The sequence below is a fragment of the Pogona vitticeps genome, chromosome 1 (assembly GCF_051106095.1).
Source record: "Pogona vitticeps strain Pit_001003342236 chromosome 1, PviZW2.1, whole genome shotgun sequence".
NCBI classification, from domain to species: Eukaryota; Metazoa; Chordata; class Lepidosauria; order Squamata; family Agamidae; genus Pogona; species Pogona vitticeps.
This window is the reverse complement of record NC_135783.1, coordinates 246,251,552-246,264,468: the sequence shown is the minus strand read 5'-3', so window position 1 is coordinate 246,264,468 and position 12,917 is coordinate 246,251,552. Positions and strand designations below refer to the sequence as shown.

The 12,917-nt window shown below is 44.2% G+C and overlaps 1 protein-coding gene across 12 annotated transcripts in view; it reads right to left on the bottom strand.

The window, feature by feature from the left end:
- CTNND1 (catenin delta 1) overlaps window positions 1–12,917 on the bottom strand; it is a 76,626-nt gene that overhangs the window by 58,855 nt on the left and 4,854 nt on the right. Inside the window, exon 1 of one of the 12 annotated variants that reach the window (XM_078383537.1) lies at window positions 1,812–3,854. The exons of the other annotated variants lie outside the window; for them this stretch is intronic. The gene's annotated coding sequence lies outside the window, so the exon portion shown is untranslated. Of the gene's footprint in view, window positions 1–1,811; window positions 3,855–12,917 lie in introns of those variants that run through there. 12 annotated transcript variants of the gene reach the window in all.

Sequence of the window (12,917 nt, the reverse complement as noted above, 5' to 3'; positions counted from 1 at the left end):
CAAGTGGTCCAGTAGCAAGGAACACACTCACACCCTTACTTGTAATGCAGTACTCCAAAGGAGAAGCCTGGGACTAACGGAAGACATTCCAAGTCTTTGAAATGCTGACTAAATTGCTCTACAACAGCCACAAAGAAGCTCCAGGTTTGTATTTCATTCACCTGTTTCTCATTCTAAAATGTAATTTTCATATTCCTCCACCAATTTCTGCTTTTACTGGAAAGGCACTTTCTTCTGCCAAATATGACGGGGTGGAGCAGAGGTGGAGAAATAAGCCATGGCTTTGCCTATTGCTATTACTTTGGACACTTTGCCAGTCCTTGCACCAGCCAGTTCCTCCTTTGCGTGCAAGCATGTTAGGGGCATGACAAAAGACCCTTGCAGGTAAATGTGCCCCCTACCTTCCAGAGGGTTGCCTCTTCCCCACTGCCCATTCCTGGTAGCCAGTCTGACTTAAGCAAGAAAGCTTGGGCTGCTCATGGGGCGTGTCCCACACCTGATCAGAACTGGCCCAAGGCAGAAAGATAAAGCTTCATCCCAACCTCCGGTGTTTTGTGTGTCTGCATGCATGAGTACATATAAAAAAAAAACAACAGAAAGAAATACTGGTTTAACTAGTTGATTTGAACCCTTCGTCTGGCTTCCTATCCTACGCACTGCCACCTCTACACCCTCAAGAGTTGAGGATTACATGCTTAATCAGGAAGAACTCTTGCACATTATTAGTGTCCCAGTTTACATTCACGAATGCCTCACCTGCCCATATAAGGGGAAAGCTAAGCCACCAGGAGAGGCAGATAAGAAAACAGCAATGATAAAGGGGTGGGGGGAGGAAAGAGAGAGCTGTGATGTACATAGACTGCTGTAGAGAATAAGAGGGACGTGGTGGCGCTGCGGGTTAAACCGCAGAAGCCTCTGTGCTGCAGGGTCAGAAGACCAACAGTCATAAGATCAAATCCACGCGACGGAGTGAGCTCCCGTCGCTTTGTCCCAGCTCCCTGCCAACCTAGCAGTTCAAAAGCATGCAAATATGAGTAGATAACTAGGTACCACCTTGGTGGGAAGGTAACAGCGTCCCGTGCCTAGGTCGCGCTGGCCACGTGACAATGGAAGATTGTCTTCGGACAAGCGCTGGCTCTACGGCTTGGAGAGGGGGATGATCGCCACCCCCTAGAGCCGGACACCAACCTTTACCTTACTAGAGAATAAGTGGAAGACATGAGATCATTGGGGGGTGGGGAACACCCGAGATCAACGCAATCAGAGCCCCAGAAAGTCTGAAGGAGAGTTCAACACAATTCTATAATGAAGATTAATGCATTTTCATGCATGGGAAAGTAGTAGCAGCAGCAACAACAAAAAGTATTAGCCTTGTAAGCTATTTCTGGGAACTGAATGGAGAAAATGATGCAAGGAGAAAAATAATTTGTATAGGAGATATACAAAATGAAAATAAAGTTCTGGCAGTCTATGAATATACAAAAGCTAAAATAAGCAGCCACAGGCAAGCAACATGCTTGTTAGGACAAACTAAAAATGGCACAAAAGTGTGCAAGTTTTCCAGGACACTTCATCAGGCCAGCTGGAACAAAATATTAAAATAAACAAGATGAAATCCTTAAAATCTCCCTATAGCTCCAATACAGATTCCACCCACTCGTCCACCCACCATCCTCTGAAGTGTCCCTCTTCAGGGAGCTGGCTGGACTATAACAGGAACCCTCCTGCTGGTGGAAATTCAGCTTTCAGGTACAGTACATTTAGAGATATACAAGGTCAGCACCAAAAGAATTTTTTAGGAGGGGACTCACAGGAGGAGATTAACCGCAATCCATGAAGCAGTAAGAAGGAAAACAGCAGAACCCAGGGAAACATAAGCCCCTGCTTGCTTAGATCAAGGGTTACGCCCCATATGGCTCTCAGGAAGAGAGTAGCAGTTCTGAGCTGGGAGGGAGAGAGAAGGCTGAGCAACAACAGCAGCAGCAACAGCCCCACAGCATACACAACAGGAAAGGAAACCTTGCCGAGCTTGGAGCAGAACAGAGGGAAGGGATTGTTCCCAATGGTATGTCAGCAATCTGGCTGCAGGGCAGCTGTCCCTCTGGGGAGTCAAAGAAGGGTTTGTATGCTCCTGTTTTAGATAGGGTTGACTCAGTAGGGGTACACAAGTTTAGCCCCATAAGCTAGAGATACAGCTCACCACTGGCCAGACAATGGGAAGGACAGATTATGTCTTTACAGGCAGCAGTAGGATGGCACTGCAAATTCAGATGGTCAAGAACATGGACCAGAACCTTCCATAACTGTAACAAAGAACTACCATGTACCACTTTTAACAGGCAACAACATGGCTTGAGTAGCTCTCAACTAGCAAGAGAACCAGGAAATCTATGGCCTTGAAAGCTGGCAAGAGACATATTTAAATAAATAACAATGTGAAGTTCTGGTGAGAAGGCATGCATATTACATTCCAAACATGACAAACTCCCTGCAGAGAAAGCCTGCAAGTCTACAGTAAGTGAAGACATCCGTCAACGACAGTTCAAAAAGTATACCTGCATCACAGTTAGAGGAGGAGAGGGGAACCTTTAGCCCTTGAAATATTTTGGGTGGCAATTCCCACATTCTTTACAATGGCCACAGTGGCTGAGACCAATGAAAACTGAAGGCAAATGACTTAGATGACCAAACCCTACTCTGAAGCTACAGCCATAAGAGAAGACTCTAGCATCAGTACAGGCACTCCCTTGGCTTCCCACTAAATAAAAACATATTTACCAGTGTCCTATGAAATGCCTGGAAGGAACGTGGTGGCGCTGCGGGCTAAACCGCAGAAGCCTTTGTGTGCTGCAGGGTCAGAAGACCAGCAGTCGTAAGATCGCTTTGTCACAGCTCCTTGCCAACCTAGCAGTTCGAAAGCATGTAAATGCGAGTAGATAAATAGGTACCATCTCGGTGGGAAGGTAAAACGGCGTTCCCTAGTCACGCTGGCCACGTGACCACAGAAGATTGTCTTTGGACAAGTGCTGGCTCTACGGCTTGAAAAACGGGATGAGCACCACCCCCTAGAGTCGGACACGACTGGACTAAAAATGTCAAGGGGAACCTTTACCTTTATGAAATGCCTACAAAGACTCCCCATACACAAACATACACCACACCAATCATCAAGGGATTGGTGGGGAAGGAGAATTTCTAAAACTAAAAGCAACAGGAGAACAACTACATAGGTAGGAAACAGTGCTCTACTGCCACATAGGTGAATACTGGTGCTGGCATCTCTTCCTGAAAAGGTAGGTTATGTATCTAGAACACCTGCATATATAAATAGTAATGTGTCCTGTGTAATCTGACATACTCGACGTGCAACAGGAGCTCCTCTAATGTGCTGTGCACATACCCAGTAACAGAAAAATATGACACCAAAGGGATTTCTTCTCATATACCCCTTACTTATTTTATGCCCTAAAAAAAGACGCTGATCTCTGTATGGAGTTGGTGGGCAGGAGAGCCTGGATTCACACTGTCAGTCTTCTCCGAGCAGCAAAGCCACACAAGTTGGAAACCCTTTCACAACACAAAGGGCACTCTTTTCTCTGTGGGAATTTGCAGCTGAGCTCTGGGGACAAAGGGATTTCACAGGCACATACACAGACGTCTCCCTTCTCCCCTCCCTCCCTCCCTCCCTCCCCCTCCCCTCCAGCTTCCCCATTTCCTGTCACAGTAGCACCAGACCTCAGGCTCAGAAACAAACAAACACAGAGGACTGGATTCTGGGAAACGGGCCAGAGCATTCCAGGGCAGCTTGGCCACCAATCAGCAACAAGAGCCCCCACTTTACCCAGTTCGGCTCCTTATCACATAAGAGGAAAAACAACTCTTCCTGACAACCCCCCCCTCACAACACACACACACACACACACACAAAACCAGGATTTGACTGAAGAAGAGGGAAGGCTTGGATTGTGGTGAAAGTGTCAAGGAGATGGGAGGGGCTTGAGAAGGAAGGGAGAGGTTGCTACCAGATACAGTAGTTGGCCATTTTGCTACAAGAATGCTGCCAGCAGGTCTATGAGGATGCACTACAAAACCTACAAAAGTGCCCACCGTCGCCGTCCCTGCCAAAGTGGTCGGTCAGTCAATACCCCCCCGGACACAGGCTTCCAAAGGCTCATACATGAGTTTCCCACTAGTATCAAGACATCTCCCTGCTACACAAAAATGTCTTTTTTAACTCATGGGCAGGTGTTCCATTTCAACAATCATTTCAAAGAACAAACAAGAAAAGTGTGGGGGAGGGAGAGCAAGCTTTCGGCCGACAGTCCCAGGGCAAATAACAATCTGGGTGTTCTTTGAGATAAGGCCCTGCCTATCTGCTAGACAGGAGCAAAGTCCTTTGTAGCCCACAGCCAGGAGAGTCATAGCCTGCCCAGGATACTGATAGCAGGAAGCAGCCACTGGGGATCGGTCTGCAGCCAACGCCCAGCTGGCTATTTTGAGTATTCTTTTCAAGCCGAGAGGGAGTGTTTAGAAGGAAGGGCAGCAAACACAGCATTGCGCGCCTGGACATCGACCTCAAATATCAAGACCTTTGGTTTCAAGCCCCAGTTTGAAACCTAAAACTTCGTTGAATCTCATTTTCATCCTCACTTCAGTCACCCCTAAGAACACAGGACAAAGGTTTTCTAGCCCAGCACCAGCAAACAGACCACAGCCAGCCTTGGACATGTTCCAATAACAGGAGTCAGGGAGAAAAACTTCACATCACACATAATTCTAGTCATCTCCCAACATGTTTCTGTTCTCTCACTTTTTCTTCCCTCAGCTGAACAGGCCTGAAAACGGCAACTTTCCTTCACAGAGGAGTTATTCCAGTCCTTTGATCGTCTTGGTTCCTTTTTCTACCTCTTTCCCAGCTTTACAATTTAGGCCACTCCTCAAAGCAGTGGCACAGAACCACTGTACGGTGAAGAGAGATTTACCCAATATCAACTTAGCACCCTGCATGTTGGGGCATTTATTGTGGGGAAGGGGAGGGGGCACTGCTGGAAAGAGACGCAATGCAACACTCCTTGAATTATGGCACTCACCAAGAAACTGGTCAAATTCAAAAGATTACAGAAGTGTGTTTTGCCTCAGAAAACCGTTCTCTTTCCCGCACCTAGTCCAACAGAAGATAACCAAGTCATTTGGGACTTCCTGGTTTAGGTACATACAGGATCTTAAAACAAAGGTGCTTACTCAGGCTAGGTGCCACACTCCAGACTTTGTGATGGAAGCATGTTTTTACCAACGTGACAGCTCTTATCTCGTCTATCATTCAGCTCTCAAAAGACTAATTAGCCCATGCTTAAAGAGGAGATGGAGAAATCCTTTCTGAAGAGGAGAACTAGGTACAATTTTGGAAGGGTCGCCAGAGTGGCATTCTATCTGTGGATGGAACTAAGAGCACACAATAGGGACAAAGCAAGAGATGAGGCCAGGTGCAATTCTCACTTTGCCATCAATCCCCTTTTGGAGAGCTGAGTTTCAAGCAAGTCTACTCAGGAGTAAGCCTCCATGCAGCAGCTTTCATTTACACAAAGCACAAGTCAACTCTATGGTGCCCTACCAAGAATAAGCCCCAATGCAACTATCATTCTGATTTGCAAAGCAGAACCTGATCCCAAAATAGCTCCTGGGACTTGACACTTTAAAGTGAGGTGGGTGCAATGCAGCCGTCCAGATACAGAGTTAATGGGAGTTGTGGTCAACATCTAGAGAACCATACTTTGCCCACTCCTGCCTTAGAGCAAACAGGAAGAACCCTAGTAAATACTAGGTTTAAAGTACTGAAAGGCCACATGAGTGGCTGGCACCTAAAAGTTCAAAGTATTTCCAGTGCTATATACATGAGAGAGATGCATTCTACAGCACCACTATTTCCAAAAAAATGTTTATCTTCCACTTTCTATAACTCACTCTGAATGCAGAGATCTGGGATTATACATTTTCACAGCCTATCATCATGCTGTGGTTCCCAACTGTGGGTCCCCAAATATTCTTGAACTACAACTCCCAGAAATCCTGGGCAGCACAGTTAGTGGTGAAAACTTCTGGGAGTTTTATTCCGAGAACATCTGAAGACCCAAGATTGGAAACCACTGATGTAGAGCATGAGATGCTTTTTGTACCTCTCTTCTTTGAGTTCTTGTTTCCTTCATGCCTTAAGAGTCCTGCAAATGGGTGTACGTATTAGGAATTATGCTATCAGTTAGCCATCTTACACTTCAAATACTGTATGTACAGAGCAACTATATGACTGTTGATTGCAAAAACGCATTACACACTGGCAACTGATCAAGCTGCAACCATGGTACCAGCCAGGTCAGCAACTTAGTTATTAAAATATCTGTCATAAACATATGTCTCTTGTATTCTTGCTGCTTTACAACTTCAAAAGATCACACTAGCTGTTTACCTACATGGAAAACACAACAACTGATACCAATACCTGGAAAAGCTCAGAAACCCAAATGCGTTTGATAAGGGAAGAGGGCAGCTTCTCTTTTTCATAAGTTAATGGTTTATTGCTTTTTAACCACCTCATCCCCAAAAATCTTTATCCCTTCTGTGCTCTGCCACTGTTCTTTGAAATTTCAAAAACACCTTTAAAGTACAGCTCATGTAAAACTGGATAGATTTTGCCCTAAATACAGAATGTGGTTTCTTTGCATTAAAATAAATTGTTGACCACCACCCCGCCTACCCCAGGGAGTCACTGGAATTATGCGTTCATCACAACTGAGCACAGAATTCAGATTCCCAATATGCCTGGCAGAGTTACATGCGCACAGGATTTCCAGAGACTGGTGGAGAGGTTTTAGAACCTGAAAAAATGCTGCAAAATTGTGTCATAAGTTCTGCTTTCTAACATCCCTGTTGTCATACCAGAGACCACCACGTCAAGCAGCAAAATACAAAGTCACCTTATACCAGGTCTTCCACGGGGAGAGGATACACTGCTGTCTTGAAGGGGTTGCATATACTGTACGTATCTCCAAAAGGAAGTCTAGGCACCAGGGCTTCCAGTCCAACTCACAATGCCTCCACCCCCATGCCAGACTCAAAAAAGTTGCTACATCCCTTTCTGCCTCAACCAAGCCATTTCCTCTTTCCCTTATCTGTCTACAAGATCAAAAGAAAGCACAAACAACATGCAGACAACTGGATATGTTCAGCTAGCCAACAAGAATAACATGGCACAACTCTGGAACAACAAGTGCTGCAGGTTTACCGTATGATGCGTACCAACAGATCTGCACATGAACTAGATGAAGTCATGCCTGACGCAGCTGTGGGTGTGGGCTCTAATAGATTTCATCTACAATAACTCAGAAATATCACATTCATGAGGATCCAGGCTAGCAATCAGATGTGCAACACCGCATATTGCTGCCACATCATCACCCCTCCTTTTTTTGGTGAGGGGATGGGAGAACAAACAATTTATCCCAGACGTGGGCCTTATAGCAAGAGGCTAATTTGTGCAAGATAACCTACAGAATCCCCATGGAAGCACCTATTCCTCAGAACAGAACCTTTTTGTAGTCTGCAAGGCCCAACCTTTCACCTGCTAGGCAGTGGCTATTCCGCGTTTTAAGATTCGTTCCAATTAACCATCTTCACTTTCAGTAGACTGACTATAGTTATTCTTTGGAAAGCTGGAAGTACTTAACTGATTTCTTTCCTCACAATGTTATGGTAAACCTTCCATTCAAAACCACCTTCCTTTTCCCTGTGAGACCTTTCAGTCAGAGATGTCTTGCCATTGCACCTAAAAGATTTAAGACAGAAACCACGTTCTCCACTCAGAAGCATGCACTTTACAAGACTACTTGTTACTGCCTAATAGATCCAGTCACTCTCATTTCATCATAAAAAAGAGCTACTTAAGAGGTGCTTGATATGGGAGTGGCGATCAACGTGTTTTGTACAGCCACCTAACATAGCTTTATGAGCAGAAGATGGGGCTGATGCATCTCTTCTGCACACACATACAGCGCTGTTTTCCACAAAGATAAGACAGTCTCTCTCCTTGCAACATAACTAAACCCTTGGTATGAATGCAGTACATTAAACACTCAGATATTTCTACACGCTACCTCTGCATTCCGTCTCTGCTCCTTTCAGTGCAAGTTTCCTTTCGCTTGGACCAACCAAGGCAAAGTTTACAAAAATGAGGCAAGCAAGTGGCAAAAGATTTAAGGTTTCAACCACAAGAAAGGTAATGTAAGTTGGGTATTGTAATATTGCAGGCATCACAGTATACAATTTGAACACTTTCTCTCATGTTTGGGGCCTAAAGAAGACATTTTAGGACTCATGTCTGCATATTACCCAGACAGAACTTAGCAAAGTCAAAACATTCCCTATCATATCTGTTTACTGTAATTAACCAACACTGTGCAAGATATAAAGTAGCTGTAGCAGCAACTTCACAGGCTAAGTTAACGAGTCTTCCTGAATCTCTTTTGCTTAGCTGGAGGGAGGAAACAAAGCCATCCAAACAGATTTTAAGTCCTTTATTGTTAAGGCACAAAGGAAGGAAGGAAGCATTTCCTAGTCAGACAGGAAGTGACATTGTGTTTAGAAACTTGCAGGAAAGCAAAGGAAAAATTGCCTACTGAATGCTACACTTTGCTTTATTGGATTTGAACAAGGGTGCAGAATGAAGAGAGGGGAAAATATAATAAGAGTATGGCACGGATACTCATTCTTATTTTCCAAAGTACAGTATTTGTAATACTTTCTTTTAAGTACGTGTTCTTTTAAACTCCAGATTGTAACGGTCTTCCACCTAATAAATACTGTATATAGCCCAACCTGAGACACAGAGTGAAGCTTCTCTCAGAGATCCTGATTTTTTAAAAAGAGTTTTCCTTCCTGCCAACGCCTACATGTAAAATACTGTCACTCAAAGCTAGAGTTGCCACATAAGAGGGCAAGGCATTCAGAACAGGCATTTTTAAGTTACTCTTTCATTTACAGCAATGCTGGCTGATTTCATCCTGCCAGACTACGTTCCTTGTCATGGAAATTTGGTTGAAAACTTATAACAAAAACCCTCTTCCATTTCAAAACAAGGTGCACTGAGAGAATGCTCCATTTTTCAACTTTCCTACATTAACCAATCTTCTGTAAAACTAGGTGCACAGTCCCCATACTCCTTGGTTTAGAACAGCAATTCCCAACCCTGGGTAACCAGATGTTCTTGGACTGCAACTCCCCAAAATCCCAGCCATTACAGCTGACTGAAATTTTGGGCCGTACAGTACAGTACAGTAGAGTGAAGTCTTCTGGGAACTGCAGTCCAAAAACATTGGGTCACTCAAGGCTGAGGTCCATAGGTTTAGAACGAAAACCCTTCTTTTCCTAACTGCTACCACACTGCTGCCAAATACAGTGATGGTGAGGGCCACAAAAATGATGGGGTTGCCCAGTATATATTGCCCAACCTCAATTAACCCATCGCAAATCTCAGTTCTATCACTGTCTGAATAATGAGATCCACCCTTTAATGAGACGCTATATAACCTGTAGTTGGGGACATCAGAGCCAGTTCTACTGTCAGCCAGTCAATTATCAAGCATTTGTGGAACACTAGCGTTATTCCCTCACTAGTTCCTATGGATAAAGAAGATGTGAAACTTAAATGTTGCTGCCTTATGACAACCACATCATGAAAAATCAGACCCGTTATTTTCAGAACTGTTACAGATAAGAGTTATGAATTAGCCTAGTGGGGGAAAACCTTCACCCAGACATATTACTCAAGACAGCAGAAAATATTCAGAAGAACCAGGTGGCATCGCCTATGTGTCACTGATTGGAGATACTCACTTTCAAGGAGGGTATTATTGTGTAATAGGGTGATGTGACAGCTAACAGAAGTGGGAAGGAGCAAATAAAATGAAATGGAGGGGAAAAGAGATGGATTACCCAAGTCACTCATTTCCAGCCTCCTGGGAAGGAATGGCTCAAGCATGATGTTTAACCCAATGGGATGCAAGCGCCACAGGCTTCTTCCTTGCAGAGACAAAATTGTCTCACTTGATTCATAAGCAAGGCAGTGGAAGAAACAGTGCTTGCAACAACATGTCCAGAAGAATGTATGTACTACTCTAGAGGGCTGGGAAAGGGGCGTGCCAGTAACAAGGAGAGACCTGTACTGTACTGCCCTTCTATTATGCAAATCTACCAATATAAAGGAGGGAGGAGAGGATCCAAGCCTGGCAACCCACAAACTGTACATTGAAATAGATGGTTGTGTTCATCAAGCACATCTTCTCTAGGAGGAGGTGAAAAGGAATGGAAGAAGTGAAAAAGCAACTAGGAATCCAGCTCACTAGTAATGGAGAATTAAAATAAGAAGAAAAGGACACTCCCCTTTAAAAAGGCCATCTTTTGCTTCCTTTCTGGCTGATCTAGAGTCCTCTCTATGGGGGAAAAAAAGAACACTGCTTTTTTTCCCTGATATCCTGAGGCTTGGGTTGTTCCACATATTCAGCACAGTACAAGTTAAACCAGCCTGGCCACCAAGTGTACACCCAGCATAGAGGTGCTGCTTGCTGCCAGCCCTGGAGCGCCAATGAGTGCTTCTATACAATACACATTTCTAAATATTGGTCATACTCACATGTCGGATTTTTAATTTGTGAATTAGCTTGCAACAAGTGTGTAATGGGGATAAAACTAAACCCCAAGTCCACAAAAGTCCTGAAACATAGCCAGTTATACAAATCTCTTAAGTGTCCTGTGTGATCAAGCTGAAGAGAAGAGATGAGCAAAATGGGCTATACAATTTCACTGGAAAAAAAAAAACAGCCTTTGAGCTGTCACAGAACCCCTAATACCTAGTCAGCGGCAGCCACCATGGCCAATGGTCAGGGACGATAGGAGCTGCAAACATCTGGGGAACCAAAGGTTCTCCACCCATGTTCTGTTTCAGCAAGACCATTTGCTGCTTTGTTTTGTACTTTGTTTTCTACTTGTAGAGACTGCAGCAGCCATATTAACCATCTGGCAAGCGTCCATCCACATTTGGCTTTGTCTGAAGATTGTGGGTGCTGGCAGTAGCTGCAATCTGAAGAACTGCACAAGGGTGTGTCACAGGACTTACTCCTATCCAGCCACAAAAGCAGCAAAAACTCTTGCTCAGAGAAAGGCAAGCAGATCTCTTTCTTAACAGCAAAGAATACCATCAGCTGGTCTTCATGAGATTATTACAAACTCGTTTTTCAACAAAACTGTTCCCAAAACACTGTAGGTACTTTGTCTACATTTGCCTTAAACCAGTCTTCAAAAAAGAGAACAAACGGTCTTACTGTTAGTAATGGTTTGTTCTTCTCATCATCATTCCAGCTGCCTTCCCTTCCCAAGCCATACCTCTCAACCAGAGACATAAGAACAGAATATACACTTTCTCATATTTACTGGAAATACTCAGTTTTGTAAACCAAGACTCATGTTCGTACTCTCCCCCTCCCTACAAATCCTCAGAGTGTCCAAAGTCCAAGTTAACTTCATGGGTTACACAGCAAACACAAGAGAATTTGCTCTCCAAAGCCAAAATAAAATAAAATAAAATCAAGATGGCACACCTTCCTACTGCAAGAATCAAACCAAGCTGTAATGTTTCTTCAAAAGAGAAACCGGGCTAAAGTCTTCTACCATAGGAAGAACTAGTTTAAAGATCATTGAGTAGGACTCATAGCACAAACCAAGCCTCTTCTCTGACAATTTGCCACTGCCTTAGGCAACTCCTTCGTCTGCCTACGGAAGGGCTATCAGCTGGATCAACTATAGATTCATTTAAACTATCCCCCCCATAACAAGAGGACTACCACATATCAGCTTGACAAGATATTTTATGGTTTTACAAAGGAGTAAGTTTGTGACTCTCATCTATATAATCGGCCAATAGAAGGCATTTCCAATGGATTCTATAGGCAATGTCAGGACACAGACAATAGTCTCACTTCTCATATAGGTAAAGGTTCCCCTTGACAATTTGTCCAGTCATGTCCAACTCTAGGCGGCGGTGCTCGTCTCCGTTTCCAACCCATAGAGCTAGCGTTTGTCCGTAGACAATCCTCCGTGGTCACGTGGCCAGCGTGAATAGACACGGAACACCGTTTACCTTCCCACCGAGGTGGTACCTGTTTATCTACTCGCATTTTTGCATTTTGCATGCAAACTGATAGGTTGGCGAGGAGCTGGGACAAAGCGACGGGAGCTCACTCCGTTGCGTGGATTCAATCTTACGACTGCAGGTCTTCGGCAGTTCAACCCGCAGCACCACCACGTCCCTACTCATATAGCTCAACAGCTAAAGCATAATGGACGGCCAATCTGCCCCAATTTTGACAGACTAAGAAGGAGACAGAGAGAGAACCAAAGAGGAAAGAAATGGGAGAGGTGGATGTATAAGGAATGGATGCATGCGTGTTCTGCCTTCTGTCACCCAGAAGATGTTTGACCCAATTTTATCTCTGCTTTCTAAATACACTTGCACACTTTCTCCTTTTTTCAGTTCTTGTGGTTATACATGGGCCACAAAATAGGAAACTCTTGTAGAGGTAAAAGCCACCATGATTTGTACTTCTTTTAAGAAATCAGTAGTGGTTCAGACTTTGATGACTCAGGTAATGATAACTACAAGGTTTATTCCTGTCCTTCTGCTGCCCATTATTTCCTGTCCCTATATCTAGAATAGTTCTACAAACAGTTAACAAGTCCCTCACAATTAGTCAGTATTTCAGCTGCGTCATGTTTCATCATCATGAATGAGCCAGCCATCACTGGTAATGTCACCATCACTTAATATCAGCGACCTCAATGACTTCAATGAACTTAAAAGATGCTTTGTTCTAGAT